Here is a 26,705-nt window from a genome sequence, read left to right on the forward strand (position 1 = left end):
AAATGAAGAACAGTTCTGCAATTTCTCTTTTGGTGAGAAGGATATACCCTTTTCATCCTCTGAACCCTGAAGACCATGGCTTAGAAAGGACCAGAGCACTTAAAAGTTTATATACCATTACAGAGCAAACTGACATTTCAGTAGGGAGCATAGTGTTTAGAAGTCAGGCTTTAACTTGAAGTTTCCTTGTTCAAGATTCCTGAAGGGGCCTGCTGTAGTACTGCTGAGCCAGGTACTTATGCCTGTTTGATGGCGTCAAAACTGGCAGCTAGTGACATTGCGTTTAGAGCCAGTGCCTTTGGATTTGAAAAAACAATGTTTGAATTTGATACCCTGCTGTAATAGCCCTGATCAAGGAACTTACTCTGAAATGATGCAGTAAAAAATACCACTTGCATAAGTGGATGTAACAGTACAAGTACCTTAGCACTGTAAGACACTTTCTTGAGAGGCCTCAGCTAAATCAATAAACATAAAATGCAAAGCTGCATAAAACTGGTAAAGTCATAAGTTTACTGAGACAAATAAAAGGAAAGCAATGAAGATACTGAAAAACAAATGTTACAGTTTTAGTTTTGTACTATACTGGGTTGTTTTGCATATAAATGTGGCTGTTAATCTAAGAACATGCTCTTATTTTCAATATTTCTGTAACCCTTCCTCTTTCTCACCTTCAGCCAGAAAAGTTAACAGAACCCACGACATTCATATTGCACTGTAGCGTTGTTTGTATGCATTTCCTGCTCTTTAGATCTCTTTATTTTATATGAAAAAGTCTTGGAATCCAGCTGTAAATGGGTCCTAAATTGGTAAAGGATAGTAAATTGCTGAGCCCCACCACCTCTGATGGGAAACTAGCAATTGAGTTTTTGAGAGTTTTGCTCAGTTTCTTCTCCTTCATCAATATAGAAACATTTGACTCTGTATGGCAATGATGCAAAGCAAACTTGAAGCAAAATGAGGAAAATGACATCCATGAACTTCAAAATCACACTTCAGAGTAAATAAATCTGCAAGAAATCGGAGCCGTGAAGATCCATTTATTTTTCTGTGGAGTGAATCATCATTCGCAGCAGATTTTCTTCAGGCAACGAGTTGAGCAGTCCAGAGTAATAATCAGAGCTGAATTGTATCTGCACACATATTTGAATCAAGAAAGCCGAGATGAGATATTGGTATAGTAAGCATTTGATTACAGTGCAGATAAATATTGTATGAACTGTAAATCTAGTGACAGATCCATCAAGATGCTCTTCTGCAACCATATACATTATGTTCATTTCTAGAACTTCTCCGTTAATGTGGTTATAGTGCTTTCAAATTGCACTGTGTGTACTCCCGGTGCCATGTTAAATTACCATAATATTTGATGGATCAATACAAATTTCAACAACTAAAATATTGGATGCCAGCTGTTTATTGGGCTTTTCCTTTTTATTTTTATTTGCGAGAGCAACAGTTTCAGCAATGATGCTCATTTTGCACCTGGTGTTCCCTTAATTCCGTTGTGTGCATGTCCTCTTTTTTCTGTGTGGTGAAATGCTTAAATACACACACACACACATTTTATGAACCGCTTGTCCCATACAGGGTTGTGGGGAACCGGAGCCTACCCGGCAACACAGGGCGTAAGACCAGAGGGGGAGGGGACACACCCGGGACGGGGACACACCTGCGACGGATGCCAGTCCGTCGCAAGGCACCCCAAGCGGGACTCGAACCCCAGCCCCACCGGAGAGCAGGACCCGGTCCAACCCACTGCGCCACTGCGCCCCCCAAATGCTTAAATATTTATTTGAAAAAAAAAAAAAAAAAAAAAAAACACAGTGGAACCATTTCTTTTCTTTAAGAACTAAGGGTTTGTGGCTCTATACTTTTATTGATTTTTTTTTTTTTTTTTTCCACAGTGTGTTTAATACAAGGCAGCCCCATCTACTGGCCAAAAACTCACTGAAGTGAGTTTTACCAAAACATTTATAACCAGAAAAATATTATTTCTGCATGAGCTGGAGCAAGTATGTGAAATCTGAGTCATGTCATCAAAAGAGGACACATAGCACAGGACATTAAGCCTGGGCACTCTTAAATATTCTGTATACAATCTATACGGACAGTTGACTCAGGTATCACAGCAATAGCGTACAGAACATGTGGTAAAAGCAGTCGTAGAAAGATTTCAGAAATTTAATCAGAATAATTGGTTTAAGGGGCACGGTGGCGCAGTGGGTTGGACCGGGTCCTGCTCTCCGGTGGGTCTGGGGTTCGAGTCCCGCTTGGGGTGCCTTGCGACGGACTGGCGTCCCGTCCTGAGTGTGTCCCCTCCCCCTATGGCCTTATGCCCTGTGTTGCCGGGTTAGACTCCGGTTCCTCGCGACCCCGCATGGGATAAGTGGTTCAGAAAATGTGTGTGTGTGTGTGTGTGTGTGTGTAATTGGTTTAAGGAAGTGTAAGAAAAGCAAATTTAAACCGTTTCACTGCAAAAAAAAAAAATAGATCCACACAACTAAATACATAAAAATCTTGAATTTATAACTGAGTAATCATATTACATATTATTGTATGAGAACAAACAGCTTTTATTGAAGTTGCTGAACAGTACTGTATATATTTATTCATTCAGCAGTTTTTATTTTCTGCAAAGCTATGTAAAATTGTTACTATTAAATATTTAGCTGTCACTGTTGTCAGATGTTGCTTCCAACAGTAAATATCAACTACAGTAAACTTTCTACAGGCATTCTACAGAGCAGAGAAAAACAAGTATAGTTTTGGGGAAAATGTCATACAGGAGTAAAATACTTAAAAAGATTATATGTTTATATGCAATTATATGTTCGTTAAGCACTATAATTTAGGAATACTGTCTCCATTTCTATGACAAGTATATAGATTATGCTTTTATATTCAACAGTTTTCCTTGATACCATAGACATTCCCAAAACTGAGAAAATTTCAATCTCAAAATCATTCATTAAGAAACAACTCATTTCAATGATTTTTTTTTTTTTTTCCAAATCTTGTGCAAGTTATATTATAACCTAATCAGCATCATGATTAGACAGCCCATGGGCACAATGCATTCATCACATAGTGTGGAGAAGAGGTCCAAAAAAATGTAATTAAAGGCACAATAGTTTTCACACAACTGGCATAATGAAATCAGAATGTGTGGTTTTCTAGAAGCACAGATGGAATATGTATCACTTCAGTTTAAAACTAGGTTTGTCATGATTTAGTACTTTTTATGTCCAGATGGTGCAGGTTAGAAATATAATCCATATTTGTTTTGTTGTCACGTTCACTCTCCTCCTTTAAACAAATTAGTAGCATGCTTCCAATGTTTTGGTAAGATGACAGCTCAGATGCATTTATTTGGATCGTTACAAAAAATGAACTTGCAGCATCTAAATAAGTAAACAATATCCCCAGTATCCAAGAATAGAAGAAAACATATTCATAACAATGTTTCAGTTTTAGTGAACATGTACTTATATTATGAATATTTAACATAGTATTATTGCCACAGTGGATAAACTACTTAAAAATGCTTTAAGAAAATGCATGTGTTCTTCTACACTGATCAGTTTTTTAGGGGTGATACAGATAAAACAGCAATGCAACAAAACAAAGTGTGATCTGATTTTTGAAAATATCCATGAAGTTTGTAAATATCCATAAAGCCTTCAGAAGTTGGGGACAACATTTAAAATGCAGGCACATCTTGCCTGCACATTTTGAATTCTGTGTTGTGTCTGTTCTGTGGTATGTGATTATAATTAAAGAATGAAGAAAATCAAAAGAATAAAATTAAAATATCCCCTCGTTGGAACCATCATGTAGCTATTGTGACTGTGGTGCTGCACTGTTATTCAAACTGAATTCAATATCATGTCATGGAAAGATTGTCTTAATTGAAGTAGCCTTGCTGATAATACAATCATGTTCAGAACATTTTAATCACACTCAAGTTCCTCAATTCCACATTTAAAAGGAAAGTATTTTCTTGAGTAGACCATTCTAAAAACTTGTTGAAAAAAGTAATAGTAAACAGTAAGCCTCTCCCAGCTGAGTACAGCTGACTCCTATTTACTTGCTAACAGTACCCATAAGATTCATAGATGCAAGTTAAATGTGAGCTTCTGACAAAGGAATTTACATATATATTTATGGGGTGGCATGGTAGTGTGGCAAGCAGTGCTACTGCCTCAAAGCACTTTGATGGTTTGAAACAATGTTGGTTTGATGGGTTCTTTCAGGTGCTCCAGGTTCCTCCAAAGTCCAAATGCATACAATTCAGGTGAACTGGTGACTTGAATTTACCCAGTTAGTCAGTGAGTGCATTTGTGTGTAGCTATCATGCGATGGACTGGTGTCCCTCCCTCTCAACCCAACATCAAGACTAAAGCCTAAACAACTAGTAGCTCAGTGTTACAACATCTGCAAGAAACAACTGCTATCACAACTAGAGATTGATGAGGTACAACACAAATGTTACGGCAAGGGGGAGCCAGGACAGGTCAGGGGGGAGATATCATTATTCCCACACTCTGAGATTGGGTACCAAGCCCCAAGAACAATGAGCCCTTGTAAGCTGAATGCAAGAGCAGCTGACCTAAGAGATAAGATCATGGAGAAGGACACCTGGAGTCCCCGTGGCCGATTACCGAGACCAAGTGAAGTACCTACTGAAAGTCTACTAGAAGATGTGAATGCAGCACTGTGAACAATCCCTACTGTGACCATTACTGAGATCAACCAGCTGATGTACAACACAGCAACAGTGATCCTTGAGATGCTTGGGTACAAGATGAATACCAAGCATAAGAAGCAGTATCCTCCATGGAAAAGAAGGCTAGAGGCCAAGATGAAGGCAGAACGAAGGGAAGTTAGCCAACTATCGGAACTGCAGAAAGGCGTGATAAAGACCCTGCCTAAGAAGTACAGCAAGCTGTCTATACTTGAGGCCTTAGAAACTGCCAAGCAAAGACTCACAGCCTTGGCTAACCGCCTGAAGAGGTACACAAGAGAGATAGAGGGCAGAAGAATAAACCAGATGTTCTCCACAGAACCATCCAAAGTGTACTCTCAGTGCCAGGGTAATAACATGAGAGTGGACCCACCAAGGTTGGAGACTGAGCAATACTGGAAAAACATATGGGAGAAGGAGGCATCACATAACGACAAAGCCCAGTGGCTAGTGGATCAAAGAGCAGACCACAGCAACCTCCCTGAACAGGATCCAGTAACCATCACAGTGGCAGACATCCAAGAAAGAGTCTCAAGTATGAAGAACTGGACAGCACCAGGCCCTGACATGATCCACGCCTTCTGGCTAAAGAAGCTAACTGCACTCCATGAGTGCCTGGCTACACAAATGAACCAGCTGCTAATGGATGGGACCCACCCTGAATGGTTAACAGAAGGCCGGACAGTCCTGATCCTGAAGGACCCCCAGAAAGGAGCAGTTCCATCCAACTATCGCCCGATAACCTGCCTCTGCACAACATGGAAGCTGCTCTCAGGTATCATAGCGGCTAAGATGAACAGGCATATGGCTCAATACATGAGCGGGGCCCAGAAAGGAATTGGTAGAAACACTAGAGGAGCAAAACAACAGCTACTGGTAGACAGAACAGTCACTCGAGACTGCAAGACCAGACAGACCAACCTGTGCACCGCCTGGATTGACTACAAGAAAGCCTATGACTCGATGCCTCACTCATGGATCCTGGAATGCTTAGAACTATACAAGATCAACAGAACACTAAGAGCCTTCATCAGGAACTCAATGGGGCAGTGGAAAACAACACTAGAGGCCAACTCCAAGCAAATTGCGCAAGTCACCATCAAGTGTGGCATCTACCAAGGAGATGCATTGTCCCCACTGCTGTTCTGCATAAGCGTGAACCCCCTCAGCCAGATCATCACCAAGACTGGCTACGGATACCGACTATGGAATGGAGTAAACATCAGTCACCTCCTCTACATGGATGACATCAAGCTGTATGCCAAGAGTGAACGAGACATCAATTCCCTGATCCACACCACCAGGATCTACAGCAATGACATCAGAATGTCATTCGGACTGGATAAGTGTAGCCGGATGGTAACAAAGAGAGGGAAGGTAGTCAGAACTGAGGGGATTGTACTACCAGAAGGCAACATAGCAGATGTTGAGGACAGCTACAAGTACCTTGGAATCCTGCAGGCGCATGGGAATCATGAAGAGGCCGCAAGGAAAGCAGCAACCGCCAAATACCTGCAGAGAGTAAGGCAAGTCCTGAGAAGTCAGCTGAATGGGAAGAACAAGGTCCGGGCTATCAACACCTACGCCCTGCCGGTCATCAGATGCCCCGCTGGCATAATAAGCTGGCCAAAAGAGGAGATAGAAGACACTGACATCAAGACAAGGAAGCTCCTGACAATGCATGGAGGGTTTCACCCCAAATCCAGCACCCTGAAGCTGTACGCTAAGCGGAAAGAAGGAGACCGAGGACTAGTGAGCGTCAGAGCCACTATCCAGGATGAAACAACAAAAATCCTTGACTACATCAGGAAGATGGCCCCGACTGATGAGATGCTTAGTGAATACCTCAGGCAGCAGAAACCCGAGAACGAGGAAGAACAGGAACCATCATGGAAGGACAAACCCCTACACGGTATGTACCACCGGCAGATTGAAGAAGTGGCTGATATCGAAAAATCATATCAGTGGCTGGACAAAGCTGGACTGAAAGACAGCACAGAGGCACTAATCATAGCAGCACAGGAACAAGCTCTAAGTACAAGATCAATAGAGGCTGGGGTCTACCGCACCAGGCAGGACCCCAGATGCAGGCTGTGCAAAGATGCCGCTGAGACAATCCAGCACATAACAGCAGGGTGTAAGATGCTAGCAGGCAAGGCATACATGGAACGCCATAACCAAGTGGCTGGCATAGTGTACAGGAACATCTGTGCCGAGTATGGGCTGGAAGTCCCAGGATCAAAGTGGGATACACCCCCAAGGGTGGTCGAGAATGACCAAGCTAAGATCCTGTGGGACTTCCAGATCCAGACTGACAAACTGGTAATGGCTAACCAACCGGACATAGTAGTGGTGGACAAACGGAGGAAGAAAGCCGTAGTGATAGATGTCGCCATCCCAAGCGATGGCAACATCAGAAAGAAAGAACATGAGAAGCTTGAGAAATACCAAGGACTGAGAGAGGAGCTAGAAAAGATGTGGAAGGTGAAGGCGACAGTGGTCCCCGTGGTAATCGGAACACTTGGGGCTGTGACCCCTAAGTTGGGAGAGTGGCTCCAGCAGATCCCGGGAACAACATCCGAGATCTCTGTCCAGAAGAGCGCGGTCCTAGGAACAGCTAAGATACTGCGCAGAACCCTCAAGCTCCCAGGCCTCTGGTAGAGGACCCAAGTTTGAAGGAGTAAGACCGCCTGCAAAAAAGGGGGGTGAGTGGGGAATTTTTTTCATATAATGTTCATGATTCTGTGACTGATGCTCATATATATTTTTAAAAACTTATATATATATTTTTTTTTTCTTCTTCTTTTTTTTTTCATTTCCCAATGAGGAATACCTTGTGATGTACAGAGAAAAAGAAAAATGTACAGTGTTTTATGTGTTATAAAGTGGGCTAATTTAGGAACAAACAAGCACCGTGTTCTTCTCACTCTGAACTTGGAGATGGATGTAGACCTTCTTTTTGTTCCCAGGCAGTGTAAAGAGGTCACAGTAGGAAAGGAAACAGTCATAAATCTCAACTTGTTCAGCGACTCATTTATATCCCTCAAGGTTTGTCTGTCTGTCAGTCAGTGTATATGCTCTGCACAAAAGCTAAAAAATTGTATTAACTCTAAACCAACATTCCACTCAGAGTATACTAATTAATTGTTATACTTTTAATAATAATAGTAGATTCCACGACAAGGGCTTAGATAAAAGTACATAATATTAAAACACACTTTATTTGTTTCATAGAATTTCCTTCCACAGATCACTCAAGTAGCTACCAATAGAAGTGATTTACAAATTGAACGAGCCAAGACTTGAGAACCTTTAAAATGCTAGACTGGATTCAGCTGTTCTGACGGACGGGGGTTGAGGCAGTAGTCCAAGATGAATATTATTATGACCTGAACCAGAAGGTGTGTAGATTGTGGTGTGAAGTGCAGGTGGATTCTGCAAACATTGTACAGCAGTTTACTATTGGATCAGGTTATGGCATCAATGTTTTGGGAGAAGCAAAGACCTGAGTCGATTCTTTCTCTCAGGCTTCCCTGTTTAACCCAATACTCTGATTGTTTGGGAAGGGAAACACAAGTTTGTCTTGCATACAAATATGAGATTCTGTTTGTTCTCATTGATCCAATGTGAAACTGATTTTTTTCTGTGTTTGTCTCATTCATTAAAAAAGAAAGAAATAATAATTGCTTAGGCTTTTTAGACCTTTTTTCACCGTGGAGACATCACACCATGCTACTTTTCATTAGATCCATCACAGTTCAACTTGTCTGAGACTGCAAACATCATTATAGATTTTTTTTTAACTTGCTCCTGGGTACTAACCAAGTCCTTTAGTGACTCATTTGAGACAAATACGAAACAAAAAAACACAACATTATTGCTGAAATGAGCTGTCTGTGTAGGAAATGTAAAGTCTCTTCAATTTTTGTAAAAAGCACAACAAATGGAACTTGTTTATGTGTGATTTTTGAGATTCACACTCACTCACTTTCTATAACCACTTCTCCAGGACAGAGTGGTCCATGCGCTTTCCTGTGTTTAATGGGTACAATGAGTCTGAACAGAACACCAGCCCATTGTAGGGTAGCTGCACACATACGTATACAGAATGTATACATCCACTTGTCCTGAGCAGGGGTCACGGAGAGGTTGGGGGGGGGGGTGCATACCACTCGGGCATGCCCTGGGTGCGACGCCAGTCTGCTGCAGGGCACCCAAGGCAGAGCTTCAACCCCGAACCCGCCACACAGCAGGTCCCGGCCAAGTCCACTCCGCCACCGCACTCCCCCCTTCACACTCACACATACTACAGTTAATTTAGAGTAGCTAAACTCACCCAAATGTGAAACGTCTTCGCAGAGTCGGAGGAAACACATGCAAACACAGAAAAAACACATAAACTCCATACAATTTGACCTGGATTTGAATCTATGTCCAAAGAACGCACGAGCTGTGAGGCATCAGGACTGCCCATTGCGCCACCATACTGCCCATGTACATAATAATAATAATAATAATAATAATAATAAAGTTGTTGTTCAACATGTCAGATTAACTTTTTTTAACCATTGTTAATAAATAGCACGTACATTTTTCCAAAAATTCTAAAATGTTTGCAAAAACAATCCTGCATACTATGCCTGCTTATGTAAAATTAAACAATGCATACAATACCCCAAAAGAATCACAGAGTGTAACAGCACAGTGCATGGTATTGTGCTTCATATTCGCCCTTTTTTCAAAATCGGGGAAGGAAAAAAGGCCATTCCCCAAGACAACTGTCTACAAACAGAATGGTGTGAAACATAAAAATATGCTGCCAGTAATATTCAAGTTTTGACAACCCTGTTGCGTACAAATCAAAGTTTGCCTTCAATTTGCACGCAACTCTGTACCTTAAGGGACTGTGTCTCTTCATTCCCTCTTTTCAGACTGTAAATAAAATTCTATCATGCCGAGCTAGTGACAACACAGCGGCACAATGACAACACATCAGCGTTGCCATTTATAGTGTGTGTTCATCTGGTATCCTAATAGAGCACAGCTCTGTCGGAATCAACTTCAGCTTCGGCATGGTTTCCGTCAGGGTGATGCGAAAGTCTGTCAGCTGAGGGAATCTAACTGGAATCTTTCCACTTGTTGCTTGAATTGCTAGTTCTACTGTGTGGTGCACTGACACATGCTAATGGTTATATGGAAATTTAAAAAAATGTTGGGTTTACTTTTACTCCTCCTCCTCATCATCGTTTTCTTCAGTGTTCATTTTAAATGGGATTCTTAGAAAGCTTACCTTACTGATGTACTTATTTGTAAGTACATTAAAGTGTAATAATAATAATAATGATAATAATAAGAAGAACTACATTGCAGTGTATGGCTGTCTATATATAGACTGCAATGTACTTATTATTATTATTATTATTATTATTATTATTATTATTATTATTATTATTATTATACAGTAGGTACAGGGTGTCTCATTGGCTTGGAATCATGAGCGGAAATACATACATACATAAAATTTCTGCAACTATGAAATGCATCTTTACTACGTTCATTTGGTTTACTGAACCCGTGGTTGTTTTCAGATTTATTTCTAGTTTCATAGCAGGAATCAAATTGTATATTAAATGTTACAATTGGATTTTCCTGTCTTTACTTGACTTTTTCATTATCCATATTGTGTGTCATTATATATGAAAGGACTAGCAGTGAACAATTGGTTTTTGATTTCCATTTTGATGGAGGCTGTGGGAAAGAAAAACAGAAGCTAATATGCTTTAAATCCAGTTCATTGGGGAGATGTAAGTATACAGACTGAAACACATATTTCACTCGTTGTGCTCTTTTACTTTAATTCTTATGTGCTCGCTGTTTTTGTCAAAATGTTGTGCTGTGATGGTGGCAGATGGGTAGCATGCGGCGGAGCCTGTTTGTATTGCTCGCTGGACTTTGGCACATTAACCCCCATGTAACTGCTCTAATGCAACACCACACAATTGACAGAGAAGCTGAAGAAAGAAAGTTTCTAAGGAAATACCAACAAATTCTCGAGTTGTGTTTTTGAAATGTAATTGTGTGGTGCCCATGAGCTGGGAACAGATTTGTCTGAGAGATCCTATTACTCCTAAAATGCAGTTGCATTTTACCACCACACTTCTGGGCCCAGAAATATTACATGGGGGATAGATACAGTTCATGCACAAAGAAAATTTTTCCCATTAATTTTCTCACACAGAAACTGTTGGGATAAAAGCAAGTGATAGTGGATTATAAATGTGATAATTACAAAAAGCCATTATACTGGTAAGGTCACAACAAAAGAATTGTATGAACAATTTTAATTGCTTATTGACTTTAGATGCAACTTAAAAAGGGAGCATCCAAGGTCAATTCAGACACAAGGATCTTCAGCACTTCATTGTGGCACATATTAATGCCTTCAGTTCTTATTTGTTCAAATCATCTAAATCCAGTGATAATATTCTATATATAGTCTGCAACTTCTACACGAGTTTGCTTAGATAAGGTGGCAATCATCTTCTTTCTTCATGATATCAAATCTTAAATTTACTTATCTCTTTGTCATGATCATGATCACAATCATTAATCATCATACTCTGTTTTAGCACAAAAACGTGGGTGATGCAGCGAAAAAGAAATATTATAAAATATAAATTCAACAAGTGGATGTCAATATATTACATTTTGACATGTTTTGATGCTGTTCAAAATGGAAAGTTAACTAATTCTTCATTTTATGTGGATCAATATATACATGTTTTTATTTACACAGTGAAGATTCCTGCAAAGTTGTTCAATCAGTTGCTAGTGTTGGCAAAATTAGAACAGTATCATGGAACAGAGTTAAAGGGCATATGTCTTTCCAGAATCAATAAGTCTTATAATGAATACAGTAAATTCATGTTCAGTCAAGAGTAAAGCATTCTTTACAGTTGTACAGCTTAGCTTCCTGCTATGAGTGACTATGCATGCTCTTAGTCAATATTATTACAGGCACATCTTACGATGATGTGTTATGTCCTTTGAATTGCATTCATATTGCCCAAACCACCTGTGCATTAATATTAACTGTTTTCCTTAGGAGCACTTAGGATCTCAGTTTACACATTGATATCAGTCTTCATTATATTGCAATCTGAATGCTGTGACACAACTTCTTCTGTATGGTTTTGTCAACAGACAAATACTTTGCCTGTTCTAGATATTTGGAAGAAGGTATATAATACTTTCTGGGACAATTTTATTTTTGAAACTTAACCAAAATGTTCTACAGCTGACCAAGTTATTAAGGGAGGCCTTTTGAAGAGTGTGATTCTTTGAATTTAGATGCTGCTCCCATTCATCCACTGAACACTTCACTACATTCTTTGCTCCATCATACTTTCATTCACACTAACATTAGACAGCTGGTTTTAGTAATATAGGAGATCACACAGTAGTAGACAGAGAAAAGATATGACGCTGCCACTTTTTTTTTCCTGTTCAATGAACTAGACCACACTGATCCTTTTGGCAGCGTTATCAGTGCATCTCTCCAAAAACCCCACTCTTTCACGGCTGCTTTATAAATCAGTTGAATCTTCCAGACATGTAACCTGGATTTCATACTCCAGGCAGATTGGATGTGTCTCCTGTCACTATCATCCCAAGAAGACAACTTGCACATTACACCATGTGGTGACAAACCACCTTCAGATAGAGAAATCAGTATGGAGCTGCTTTGAATGACATATGTATAGTAATTCCTCTTATGTGGCATCAGAACATCCAACAGTGCATTAAATTCCAGGTGTCTCAGTGACAATGAAACTGAAATGATTTACATAAAAATTGTTCCATATTAGGAAATCATCCTTGTTCTCCCCCTCCCTCTTAAATATAAACCACTGAGTCATAAACAAACAGGTGTCATTTCAAACTGCATGGAGGAAAATGTCTCCATGAGAATGGGGTATACTGTAAATTTTGGAAAAAATCCATGAGTGCACCATTGTGCATTTGATCATATTAATTATGATGATATATGGAGAAAAACACTAGTGGAAATTAACAACCAAAGAATGAAACAAGTTAGAAGTTGGAGGTGCTTTGATGGGTGGTGCTGTTGTCAGAAAAGATGCTTTGCATATGCTGAATTATAGGTATAATAAATAAAGCAGTGTGTATAGAGTCCTGCTTGGGGTGCCTTGCGGTGGACTGGCATCCTGTCCGGGTTGTGTCCCCTGCCAGTCCAGCCTTGTGCCTTCTGTTACCGGGTTAGGCTCCGGTTTGGCGCGACCCTGCTCAGGACAAGCGGTTGTGGATAGTGTGTGTGTGTGTGTGTGTGTGTGTGTGTGTGTGTGTGTGTGTGTGTGTGTGTGTGTGTGTGTGTGTCTGTGTCTGTGTGTGTGTGGGTACCTCTACTAATTTAGAGATGGAAGTATAAGGGGTGCTTCATTGATTCTTGCCTAAGGGTGCCAAAAACCCAAGTGCCAGCCCAGTCCACTGATACATTATCCTACAGTAATGGACAGTCACTGATACACACAAAGAACAAGTAAGGAAGACCAATAAACTGCATACAGCCTTTAAAAATGAGATTTTCTATAAAAAGCATTTATAATTCTTGTGCATTGAGTTCACTGTTAGCCTGTAGAGCCTGATTAACTTATAGTGTAGGAGCAAGTAACCCCTGTTGTTGTTGCTGGCAGTAATGCAACTTCTCAATGTGAGGTAGGAAGTGCTTTAATGAATAAGAGGGGCACACATGTAACATGTGATCTAAGCAATGAGTCGATATGTGTGTGTCCGTGTACGTGTGAGATGAAAAGAAAAAAGTTATTTCCTTATTATTGCAGCAGGGTGGTTACTCAGAATGAGCACACTTCTGATAAAGGTCACTGTCCAACCCTGTTCCTGGACGCACAGCGGCACACTGACACAAAGAACACTCCTTCTTTGATTCTCCATGGAAACCTTGCCTTTCATTCATTTCATTATTCATCCATTTTATTAGCTTATGAAAACTGATTAAGGTCATTGTTTGCTGAAGCTCTGTATAGCGTTGAGTTGGTAGACACGACTGCTGTTCTTTTTTTTTATTAATCCCAACCTGGGAGCTGTGATTGGTTCCTGCCATGCTTGTTTTACAGGTGGTTTTCATTATGTATATACAATAAGTGGTCAGCCAATTTCTTTGGCTTTATATTAGCAATTAGACCCTGGCTTAACGTAACAAGAGTCAAGGATGCAAAAACGACTTAGCTTAAGATTTAAAGGCACTTATTCTACAGTTTACTTTTATTTAGATCACACTTTTTGGCAACTTTCAGTGTTAAGCTACTTACAGTTATTTACCCATTTATACAGCTGGGTAATTTCACTGCAGCAATTTAGGATAAGTACCTTGCTCAAGGGTACTACAGCTGGAGGTGGAACTCAAACCTGCGTCCTTCACCCACGCCACTACTTACACCAGAAATAAAAGCAGTGATGAATGAAAAAGCGTAGATAGCTGAGGCAGATGAATAATTTAGATTTTGTTGCGTGTGAATGTTTTGCAGCCTTGACCTGTTTTTTTTTTTTTTCTTTTCCCCCCCAAGGTTGGCCTGTGACACTGTGACCTGAGAATACATCACACCCAAAACATTCAAAAATAGAAGACAATATCTTTTCACAGACCCATAAATCAGAAGGACAAATAATTTACTATAAATATTTTTATGAGCCTATAATCTGCAATGTACACATGAGGATCCATCACTGCAAAAAATAAAGTAAAAACACCTCACATCTGTGAGAGAGGGAGCTGGACTGAGTGGCTACTCTCTAAGATTGTAACCATTATGCTGAATTAATACAGATGATTAGAGAATGTAAGTTTTACGTAGATGTGAGCTGTGTTTTCACTCTTTTTATACTTCAATGTGATGCCCTTCGGCATTCATACAGAACATTGATTTGGTCACATTTTGAGAACGGTGCTTAATGATGAAAGGTTTTCATAGTTCACTTATAACGGCTTTATTTTTTCGTATTTTTCCATGCAGACATCAAACAAAAGGCACAATTTATAGAAAGACACATTTGCGCAGTGCTTAATGCAACAAATGGATATCTGTAGTAAGATTTACCATAAAGCAAAATGTTAAATTTGGATTTTTTACCTTCATACATCAAAATTCAGCTACACTTGCTGTATCTGAAAATATGCGATTCAAGAGTTACTGTAACATTTAAAGAAAAGGCTTAGAAATAGCCCAGTGGTTGTATTCATTTTTGTTCCTGTTCAGCTGCTTGTTAAATTTGAACAAGGGAACTCTGGACTGTTTGACTGTGACGTTGCAGATATGGCATGTGGTCTGCGATCTTTTAAGTGAAATTAGGTTTAATTAATATTTTGAGTCATTGCAGTTTTCTTTAATTTTCTTTTTTTTTTTTTTTTTTCATACTGGGAATGCTTCATGGCCAGTTTGTACCATGTAACCCATGTTTTTTTTTTTTTTTCTTTTTTTGCAAATGTTGAAGTCTCCACTCTGAAGGACAGAGCTGTGTGACCACTGAAGGTTTGCACATAGATTGCAGGCTGCTGTCAGGTTTCTGAGAAGAACAATGAATGGAGAAGGGGAAGTAATGCTGGAGCTAAAGCCTGACTGCATCATCACCTCAAAGAGGGGAAGCAAAAGGAATACACATAGGACACACTTCAGCTGCACTACTGCTTCAACCCCATGCCAAATCTCCAGCTGCTCTTTGCTTTGAGACTTTAGCTTTCTCCGTATTACAGGAATGCAATTTTAACTTTTGTCGAAGCAAAGGTAGATTAGATAGATAGATAGATAGATAGATAGATAGATTCAGGGAAAGTACTTTGATCAAAGGTACTACAGCAGGAGATGGGATTCAAGGATGAGATCTCCAAGTCTATTATTAGAAAATTAAATACCTGTTGCAGGTCTTGTCTCACAGTATATAATGTGCAAAAAAAGCAAGCTAAAATAGTTTTTCCTACCTATATATCTGAACAATTTACTTTTTAAAGATATTTTTCCTATATCTGAACTTTCCATAATGTACTTTTTTGATAGACTATCTATATACACTGCCTAGAACATATCTTGGGCCCAGTTAACTGGTCTTACCTCTGGATGGGCACGGTGATGAGTGTTTTGCCACATAGTTCCTACATCGATACACCCTGCAGTCATGCCACTCCTGGTTCATTTTGGTCTGAGGGGATGAGGGCACTAGAAGCTGACACATCTATGCTTTTGTATAAAATGATCAAAGGGCAGCAGACAGCCATGCACTTGCAGCTGTGCACCACAGTGACTTTATCCAGGTTGTCAGCTTCTTCTCAGCTGTCTTTGTGGTGCTCAGATTGCACATTTGTTCAATGTACACACACACACACACACACTGTCGGAAACCGCTTGTCCCAAGCAGGGTCGCGGCGAGCCAGAGCCTAACCTGGCAACACAGGGCGCAAGGCTGGAGGGAGAGGGAGCACACTCAGGACAGGATGCCAGCGGGACTCAGCCAAGCCCGCTCTGCCACCACACCCCCTCTTGTTCAATGTATTCAAATAATTTAGACAGAAACTAAAGTTTACTTTGTTTCAATTATTCACAGTGAGAAATGTTCCTACATAATGGATCTGGAAATATCACTTGCCCTGATCCGGGTCGTGGCAGACCAGGACCTATCTTGGAATCATTCACCTTTTCATACACTATGGGCAGTTTATTGAACTACATGTCTTTAGACTGTGGGAGGAAACCAGAGTAGCAGGAAGAAACCTACGCAGACATTTGGAGAACATGAAAACCCCACATACTGAGCCGGATTTGAATTTAATTCCAAACAGCCCAGGTGTTATGAGGTGGCAGCACTACTTGCTGCAACACCCAATTACTAAACTATTAAACAACATATCATTATGATACAGTATTCCATTTTAGAGTACACTGTTGGTCTACAGTGGTCACTATTTGCAGTAAGCTGATGCTTGTTTTAAAAAAGGACTTTTTGTTTGTTTACTGTTTACAGCAATGAGCAAAAACATTATTTAAATACATAAAAGTAGAATATAATTTACATTTATTCACTTCACAGATGCTTTTCTCCAAAGCAACTTATAATAGATACTATGCAGTGTTACTAGCCCATACACCTCATTCACGAAGGTGACCTGAACCTGAACAGCATGTCTTTGGACTGTGAGACGAAACCCACAGAGACACAGGGAGAGCATGCAAACTTCACACAGACTGAGTGGGGATCAAACCCACATTCTCTCACACCATCCAGGTGCTGTGAGACAGCAGCACTACTCACTGTACCCCCCACTTTAAAATTTTATGTGAAAAATGCAACATTCTCTATCCATATTCATGTTTTGAAGTAGTGTGAGTGATGCATTATTACTTTTCACAGTGCTCCACATAAGCAGTATTTCATACATTACTTTTGAACTGACAAAAAATGTGTATATGAAAAAAAAAATTAATTATATTTTGGCAATTAACTCCATAGATTATTGGAACTAAAAATAAAATGGGGTGATCATCACTAGGAAGGAACAGGAAATCAAGAATATCGAGGTGAAGTTCTTTATCCTGAAGAACAATAAGGAGTATTACTTTAGAACCTCATGGAATGCCTTCAGTGAGAGTGCAGCTGGAAATAGGCCTAAGGCTTTCTGCACTCCAGGAAATGACAGTTATGCTGTATTTGCACATTTACATTTCAGCAAATATTTTATGACTTCATCATATGAAACTCCTCCAAAATGTTTCATTTGCTGTATTCTTGTGCTGATTATGCTATGAAAAGTTTGGACACCATTGGTTTGTAATGGTTACAGATAAACATGGACCCTGTAGGCTCTGAAACCTCAGTGCTGACATAGAATCCTGACAATCTACCTTGACTTCTATGAGACAATGATGACAGTTCTATATAAATATGGATATTATGTATTCAACAATGAACCTCATTTTGTGGAAAAGTGCACTACAAATGTCTCTTCTACGCATTTTCATTTGAGGACAATAAACAATAATTAGGATAACTGTCAACATTAAATTTTGTTTCAAAATATTCCTAGCATTCCCCTTCAACACACAAATAGATGCACACAAAATCAGTGCCACAGTTCACAAGCTCTAACTCAGCATGATTTATTGAAACATTTTTGGAGACAATTTTACAGTGTGCTGCTGCAGCACAAAAGTGGAAGCCTTGGGAAGGGTTTTCACAAGAAAATAGGCAACCAGTTTCAGCTTCAATATATGCAAAATTAATAGCCAGGCATGGGGAAAAAGTTATTTATACCTCTGTAAGGATACACATGGGTTGGAAAAGAAAAAAAGATTATCTGCTGAAGTTTTCCTCAATCTTCCCCACAAAAAAAAAAAAAAAAAAAGAAAAAAAAAAAGAAATTGTGCAAATATGATGCAAAGCATCTATGCAATCTGCTGGCCCTGTGCTATGCTCCACCCCGATACTACATTGTGTGTCTTACCATAGAAAACTCAAAAATACATTTTACCTTTCCATTCAGTTTTCTCCTTTCTGTAAATGATAAATTAGTAGTTAAATAATTTTCTCCGTGTTACTAATAATGACAATATTACACTGTCATTAATGCTTGAGTGTCTTAATCCTCTATTCAGTTATGAATTCCTGACATCATTCTTTGGAAAACATATATTTGTTAAAAGCCCTGATTTCAGACAATAAGCCAGTCAAGACAAGGAGACTTTGGTTTCACTGCTGTATTACCTGTTAAAATAGGTGGAAGTTACACAGGGTGAAGAAATGTTGAAAGTGCCAGAAGACAAATGTCTCAGATTTTCCAGTAATTAAATGACAATTATGAAGGCATCTGTACAGGGGAGCCATCATTATCAAATTCACACACACACACACACACACACACACACACACACACACACAGTCCCAAAAAAGTTGTCCTAAGCAGGGTCGCAGTGAACCGGAGCCTAACCTGGCAACGTAAAGCACAAGGCTGGAGGGGACACACTTAGAGCGGGATGCCAGTCCGCCCCAGGGTGCCCCAAGCAGGACTTGAACCCCAGACCCACAAGAGAGGGCGACCCAGTCAAGCCCACTGCACCACCATGCCCCCGCCTTATGAAGTACCTATTGCTAAATTACTAATACGTGTCATCTGTAAGAGCACTGGCACTAATAAGATAAATATGTGGAATAGGAAGTCTCCGAAGTACTAGGGCACCAGTCACTGAAAAAATAACAACTTACAATGTTGGTAACCTTGCCAGCTGAACATACGGTGCATTCAGAAAGTGCGATTGGGTTCAAATCCAGGATTGAGCTGGACCACTCAAGACCATTCACGGAAATGTCACTAAGCAATTCCTGTATTGTCTTTGCTTTGTGGTTAGGGTCATTGTCCTCTTGGAAAACTCTGTGAATGATCTTGAGTGGTCCAGCGAGAGCTCAGACTTGAACCAAATTGAACATTTCTGGAAAGACCTGAAACTAGCTGCCCACCGACAGTCCCCATCCAACCTGACAGAGCTTGAAAGGATCTGCAGAGAAGAACAGCAGAAAATCCCCAAATCCAGGTGTGCAAAGCTTGTCGCATTATACCCGAGAAGACTCAAGGCTGTAATTGCTGCCAAAGGTGATTCAGCTAAGTACCAAGTAAAGGGTCTGAATACTTTTCTCAGTGTAATATTTCTGTTTTTTAAATAAATTTGCAGAAATGTATTTTCTCTTGGGGGGCGCAGTGGTGCAGTGGGTTGGACCGGGTCCTGTTCTCCAGTGGGTCTGGGGTTCGAGTCCCGCTTGGGGTGCCTTGCGACGGACTGGCGTCCCGTCCTGGGTGTGTCCCCTCCCCCTCCAGCCTTCCGCCCTGTGTTGCCAGGTTAGGCTCTGGCTCCCCGCGACCCCAAATGGGACAAGCGTTTCAGAAAATGTGTGTGTGTGTATTTTCTCTTTGTTAATGTCTTTGTCTCTCTGTTGAATGTAGATTGAAGAGGGTAAAATGAAATTAAACAACTTTAGCAAAAGGCTGCAACTTAAGAAAATGTTTAAAAAAGTGAAGGGGTCTGAATACTTTCTGAATGCACTGGATACACATAGAAAACAAATATTAGTTGCTAGTAATCACCTGGACTGATACAGAGAAAGGACTCGCCCAAGAGCAAGAGACAGAAAGGGACGAGAGACCGAGAGTGTTGATCCCCTTCTCCCTGATACCCAGCCAAAGAGTTTCAGAGTAAAGACTACTGAGTCCAGTCCAGGCTGCTGTCACGTAAACTTTCATAGGAAAAAACCAAACAGTGGTTACAAGTCAAAGCCTACTAAACAGGATCAACTGAAATTCAACATCTGGACAGTTGTTAAAAATGCAAAGCAATTGCTTGAAATCGCAAAAGAGCTGAAACTTCTGTTACAAAGTACAAACAATGTACCAATTGAGAAAGATGTTAAAATGAAATATATAAGCTGGATTAATACGCAATAACTTGGATATCTGACTAGGGGGAAACATAATATGTTCAGTTGAGTCACGTATTAAATTTTTCTAGGATTGATGATTGCAATACATTTGTATTATGAGAAAAGAATTTAAATCTATATTAGGTGAGAAAATTGTTTGCTGCACTGTTCACTCATGATTTTCCAATAGATTTCCCATCTAAAGTGATTCATCACGGGTTTTGCAAATACCGTGGTGAATTTTAAAATCTTCTATGGCCTATAAAAAAAAAATAAAGAAATAACAAAAAACTAAGTACATTAATGGGATCTTCTAGGGCACAAAATGCAGAGCAGATTTCCAAAACTTTCCTTCTTTCAAAGAGCTGGAGGATTTCCTTCTTCTTAATCTGTGTGACAGGATTCCAAGAAGTTATTCTAAAAGAAAAAGGGGTCCTTTATCCATATTAGATTGTTATTACACTATACACTATATATTGCTGTTCTTAATATTTAATCCACCCACTGCAGAGCACCAATATACTTTTTTTTTTTTTTTTGTAAACAGTAGTTCACAGTAGAAGCTTAAAGTTGAATAACATTAGAAACTGCTACCCACATGCTAAGCAAGTGCAAAAGGTTGGACTGTTCAGAGCATTAGATATGAAAAAGATATGACTATGCTTCTTTGTAAAACACACACACACACACACACACACACACACATTGTAAAATTGCAAAAGACATTTCAAAATGGTTAATTTACCATCTATTTGGTTGAAATTCAAATGCATTTTTTCACCATGCTCAAAATTCAAGGCTGCTTCTCTTCAGAGTGTCCAAGTGAAAACTTGGAAATTAAATTCATGTAAAATAAGGTGCTGCCCTAAATGCGCTGCATTTATTTAGTTTTCTCTCTGTATAGTATGTGAAAAATCATGTTCTGTAATTATAAGTACAGTTACACGTGAATCGTTACTAAAGAGGCTATTTTTAGGTACGTGAGTAAAGGTGTACATACTTGCATAAGCACACTTAACGGACAGCAGCACTGATCCATACCCCTGAGACTTGTTCCTGCAATGTACTGACTGTGTTTGACAACCAGCTGCATCTCAGGCCAGCACTGCAGTGCCACATCAGCGACTAATAAGTCTGCTCTGTCTGAAAGAATCATGTTTATCTTTCACTTAAACTATATTTCTATTGTATGCCTCAGAGCTCCCACAGGGTATAGAAGATATGGCCCTTGATAAAGATTTTTGCAGATCAAATAAATAATGCACTGTGGTGCATTAATGTTGACTTTGTTTACTGCAAATAATTGAAAATCCTTTGAATAATGAGAGTGAGAAAAAGCTGCATTTTCAGCTGAGATGTTCTTGTCTCTGCCTGTTTTTCAGGTGTGCCCTCTACTGCGAAGGATGCTCTGTTGCTGGAGTCAGACTCCCCCAGTCAAAATCTGAGGCTGCGAATTACGACAAGAGGAACACTGTCACACACTGTTGCCATCACCACTCCCCCAACCCCCGCCACAGTGCAGTTTTACATATATGCTAATGGGCTCTGTCGGAAATCAGGGGAGCCCACTAACTGACAAGACAGGAGGTGTATGTATAATTAAACATCAGAAGACTGAGCAATAAAATGTAATAGATGGAATGAGTCTAATCTTTGCCCGAGGATCCCCAATAATCAACGAGGAACCAGAAGGCCAACAAACATGGAATGTATAACCTATTTTAATCACACTTCCTTTCTCTACGTGTTTTTTTTTTTTTTCTTCTAATTAAGGGCAATAAAAAGCTGAAACGGCCCTTTCTGAGATTTTACTGGGGTTTGGATGCTTTCAATCTCAACCAGCATGCTATCTCATTGCAACACGGAACTTATCTGTACCGTGCAAGCTATTATTTATCCTCATTGGAAAAAAGGAAGTGGAACTCAATTATTGCTGTCCCACTTAAGCAAGCCAAACACACCCGCGGTCTGTAACTCCGACCAAGCAACAACATATTTAAAGAAAGGCACTCAATGCTCTATGTCATCACAGACTCAGAAGCTGTTCATTTCCACATAACATGCGTAACAAGGCAGCTGTCCTGGAGGCAGTCCGAGCACCACGGCTCAGCTATTAGATGGTCTGTGCAGCTCTAGAGCTGCTTTTGATTTTGACCAATATGGAACAAACCTGGCACAGTTCCACTGTGCTTTAAATTGATCCAGGTCCCTCAACTTTTTTGAGTATTAGCACCTCCTACAGTTCAGTTAACCACCTGCTAGGCTTTAGATTACCTTTCCTGCAGATATTTTGCAGATGTTGTAAGATATGTAAATCATTACCTCTGAGGATTAGCAGGTGAACTGAACTGAGCTGTATAAACTGTTTTATGACAGAAAACAACAAATACACTACTAATTTACATGAGACCATTGTAATTGAGGAGCTCTGCTTTTCCAGTGATATTGAAGTTATGCCTTTAAGTCTGGTTTTTTTATCAATATTTTTGTAGATCTGAACACTATCACTGGCATTCAGGGTGATATTCAGCTAACATTTTTGTTCAATGACCCATTTTGAGTTGGCACGCAGCAGTCCAAAGTTTATATCTCTCTTGCTGTACATTTTGGGAACAAAGGCAGTATTAGTTTATTGGTTCCTTCAAGGTGATGTCTTGTGCTGTGTGTTTGATGTTAAAAACTAACTAATCCAAATTGTTTGCTACACTAGTACCCTTCTTGCCACTCAGTTTTCTGTACCTATACAATTAACTTATTTTTTTTTTTTGGTAACTGTATTCTCTATTAAGGAAATGATAATATTCCTTGCTGTATTTGGGTTTTGGGGGGCGTGGTGGCGCAGTGGGTTGGACTACAGTCCTGCTCTCCGGTGGGTCTGGGGTTCGAGTCCCGCTTGGGGTGCCTTGCGACGAACTGGCGTCCTGTCCTGGGTGCGTCCCCTCCCCCTCCGGCCTTACGCCCTGTGTTACCGGGTTGGCTCCGGTTCCCCGTGACCCCGTAAGGGACAAGCGGTTCTGAAAATGTATGTGTGTGTGTGTGTGTGTGTGTGTGTATTTGGGTTTTTGCTTGAAATTTTGGTGTATGTTGGTCCTGCTTTGAACAAATTATAATTTTTCTAAAATAAATTATTGTTATGGTTGTCATTTCAATTTTTGTCTAATAAATAGATTTCCAAATTTCCAAATAAGGTTTGTAAAGCAAGGAGTGAGTTTACACAACAAACATAAAGATACACAACCGAACAGGACTACCAACTCAAGCACAATTAAGAGAGAAGGGAAGTTAAAATGACAAATCAAATGACACTGAGTTTACAGCAGTGGAATTCATTTGACTCAAGGACATCTGCAAGTGTGAGTGATAATGAAACTATGGAGTGTGTTCTACAGAACTATAAGATGCACTATTTTGACAAACTGCTTTTATAGAAGTTTCTGTAGATCATAGATCAAATGGTCACACTACACTGGTAAAGACAGGATTTTTTTTTTCTTTATATGTCATTTTCAGGCATGATGAACTTGAATTTTGGAAAAGGAGCAAAAGTGGACTAATACTGAGAGTGTTTCAGAGGGATTCACATCCCCAGTGACACTTTAGAAATGAGCTCTGGGTTCAGTTTCCACCAAATTGAGAAACCTGAAGTCCTACATGGTCATTCATCAAGAGCTGCTGTTTTGGCTGTCTTTTGGACAACAAAAATGACCTCCTCCCTGCAAGAATGCAGTCATTGTCTGAATATCACAACATGCTTCCCCCTATACTGCAAGCAATTTCAACAATTTTATTGAAATGTTTGACAAATTAGGCAAATTCAGGTCTGCATTTGGCAAGTATTTCATGCAGTAACATTCTGGCATGTTGAAAAATAGCAGCTCAGCAGGAATTTGGGTGTGCTATACTGCTAAACTGGAATTGCTGCTCCATTTGGTAGCCCACTTTTGTACAACCCAAGGTCTTAGCAGATCCTAATCCCATTTCTGTCACTGGAAAAGCAAAAAAAAAAAAAAAAAAACCAAAAAAAAAAACTTTGCCGAATTAATGTTTCCACATGATAAGCAAGCTTAATATCCCACTGACAATTGGAATGCTGGAATACTCACCCTGCCAACTAAAATTGGATCGGGGCCAGAAAACTCCTCGAGCACAAACATTTGATTCCAAACCCATCCCCTCTTGGCACGGCTCAGAATCCTTTGTCCTTCACCGGGCCCATGCAGGCCCGCGGTGGACCCATCTCTCGAACCATTGGAATGGCCAACAAAGAGGGCAGTGGAAGCGTTGGGAACGCATGTAATCCACACAAGCAGTATTGATGTCCACATGTCTCCCAGCCTCTCCTCTCCACGTCTCGGCATTATTTTCAGTTGGAAGTTGTCAGTCAGAGAAAAAGAGAGAAAGAGACACCCAGGGTGGAGTGTGGTTTATTCCTTTTCACCTCAGGCCTCAGCCTTTGATTTCATGGTGACATAATAATAACTCTTAAGGCATGGTCTGTTTCAGAAGCAAGCGGTAACATAGTGGGTTCCTCAGAAGACTTTCCATTTGGTGGTCCTCCCATAGCTGAACCCTAGATGGTACCAAAAAAACAGATTAGTGACCATCAGGAGATGCCAAACATTGATGTTCACACAAACACAGGTTCTCATGACTACAACCTTGTCAAACAAACCAAGGTGTTGTAGAAAGCATAGAACTATTAAGTAATCAGAGGTCAAGTTACTCCAAGTGAAAGAAGAAAAAAATCTAACTGTACAAAAATTCCTTGTCGGCAGAGAGATGTAGTAAATTAGCCATGTAATTCAGATTCCTATTGATTGGAAACATTTATGCTTCTACAAGGGAAATCCTGAAGAGAGCACTGACATATTTAATACTCAGCATGTATAAAATTGTTTGTGGTATTGATTGATTTTGATTGATACATCTTGATGTAAAATTCTAATAAAATATGGTATTAATACTAATAATTATAAGAGATGAGGATCAAGGTAAATGGATTCTTCATGATGTTTAATCACAGTAATGATTGTCCTTTTCTCTCAGCAAAATGTATTTGCTGGATACAGATTTAACACCTACTTTTTTTTACAAAAAAGAATAAACCACATGTCAAAAAAAAAAAAAAAAAAAAAAACTAATTCTAATAAAATGGGATATTGCATTTCTACACAACATCAGTCCTCACATGACTAAAATACATACATACAGACTCCTTTATATGGACTGCTTATTATCTTTCATTGGACATTTCATCTCATAAAGAACAAGCTGTGCGCCAGTCAAATGTGCTGTTCATTAAAATAAAACACTGAAACATGAAAAAAAAAAAAAAACAGTTTAACTAAACAAATGGAAGACAATTACATAAAACCCAAGTGCCACATGAACTGTATATATGGAAATACAGAATAATTCTACTAGTCCAGATTACTCCTTTATAGCTAATGTACTGAAAAACAAAACTCAAAATACTATTGCAGTGGGAATAAAAAATAAACACATGGATTAAACTGAGAACACACTTCACTGCAGCAAGTCAACTGCATCCAGTAGTCACATATTCAACATCTGTGAATAGTATAACTGCGTTATACCGTACGTGAACAGGTCATTTGTTAAATTGCGTAAGAGAAAAAAAAAATATATATATATATATATAGTCTGCAATGGTAGACTACTTCTATCGCTGTTTTTTCTTCTTCTTTATAATAATAATAATAATAATAATAATAATAATAATAATAATAATAATAATAATATCATTATCTGCCACTGATGATCTCCTTAGTCAGATCCCTTCTGACAATCTTGGACTGGGTTGGTGACAAACCATCCAGTGAAGTCAAGAGATTCAGACCTTTGCCTTTTTATGGAAAAGTAGATAGATAAATAAATAGTACCGGCAACAGTCTGCATACCTTATAATTCCTCACAAATACACACATATACTGTATGTGCAATCCAGTGTGAACCACACACGGGGGTGTCACCTTCAGGAGCCTCTTGGAGGTGGGGGTGGGGGGTGGGGGGCTTAAAGCGGGCTCCTCTGTGGACAGAACTGAACTGACAGGGTTTTACGGCGGCCCCGTTTCAGCACCAGTTGAATGGACAGCTCCGCGCGCCTCTCTCGCGCCACCGCGCCAAATATTAATCGCGCGCAGAAAGTGAGATTTCTGTTTGAAAATGAAATCCGGCGAGAGCAAAACACTGGTGAAAGAATCGCTTTAAACGGCAAGACACGAAAGGAGCCGTTTATGCGCTCTCTCCGTTTACTGTCTTTATTCCGTCCTCACAGATACTTGGAATGCGTTTTAATTATTTAAAAAAAAAAAATAATAATAATAATCGTCACCGCGACTCATCAAGTTACAGAAGTGTTTTAACAACGGACATCTCCATCAGTTTCCCTATGAATGCTGCACTCGCTAGCATCCACTGCGAAAAGGTACAGCCGGTTTGAATA

At 39.7% G+C, this 26,705-nt stretch overlaps 1 pseudogene; it reads right to left on the reverse strand.

The window, feature by feature from the left end:
- LOC114910942 (cadherin-8-like) overlaps positions 1-24,597 on the reverse strand; it is a 61,326-nt pseudogene extending 36,729 nt beyond the window's left edge.
- Between the last annotated feature and the right edge of the window lie 2,108 nt (positions 24,598-26,705).

The sequence above is a fragment of the Scleropages formosus genome, chromosome 7 (assembly GCF_900964775.1).
Source record: "Scleropages formosus chromosome 7, fSclFor1.1, whole genome shotgun sequence".
Classification (NCBI taxonomy): Eukaryota; Metazoa; Chordata; class Actinopteri; order Osteoglossiformes; family Osteoglossidae; genus Scleropages; species Scleropages formosus.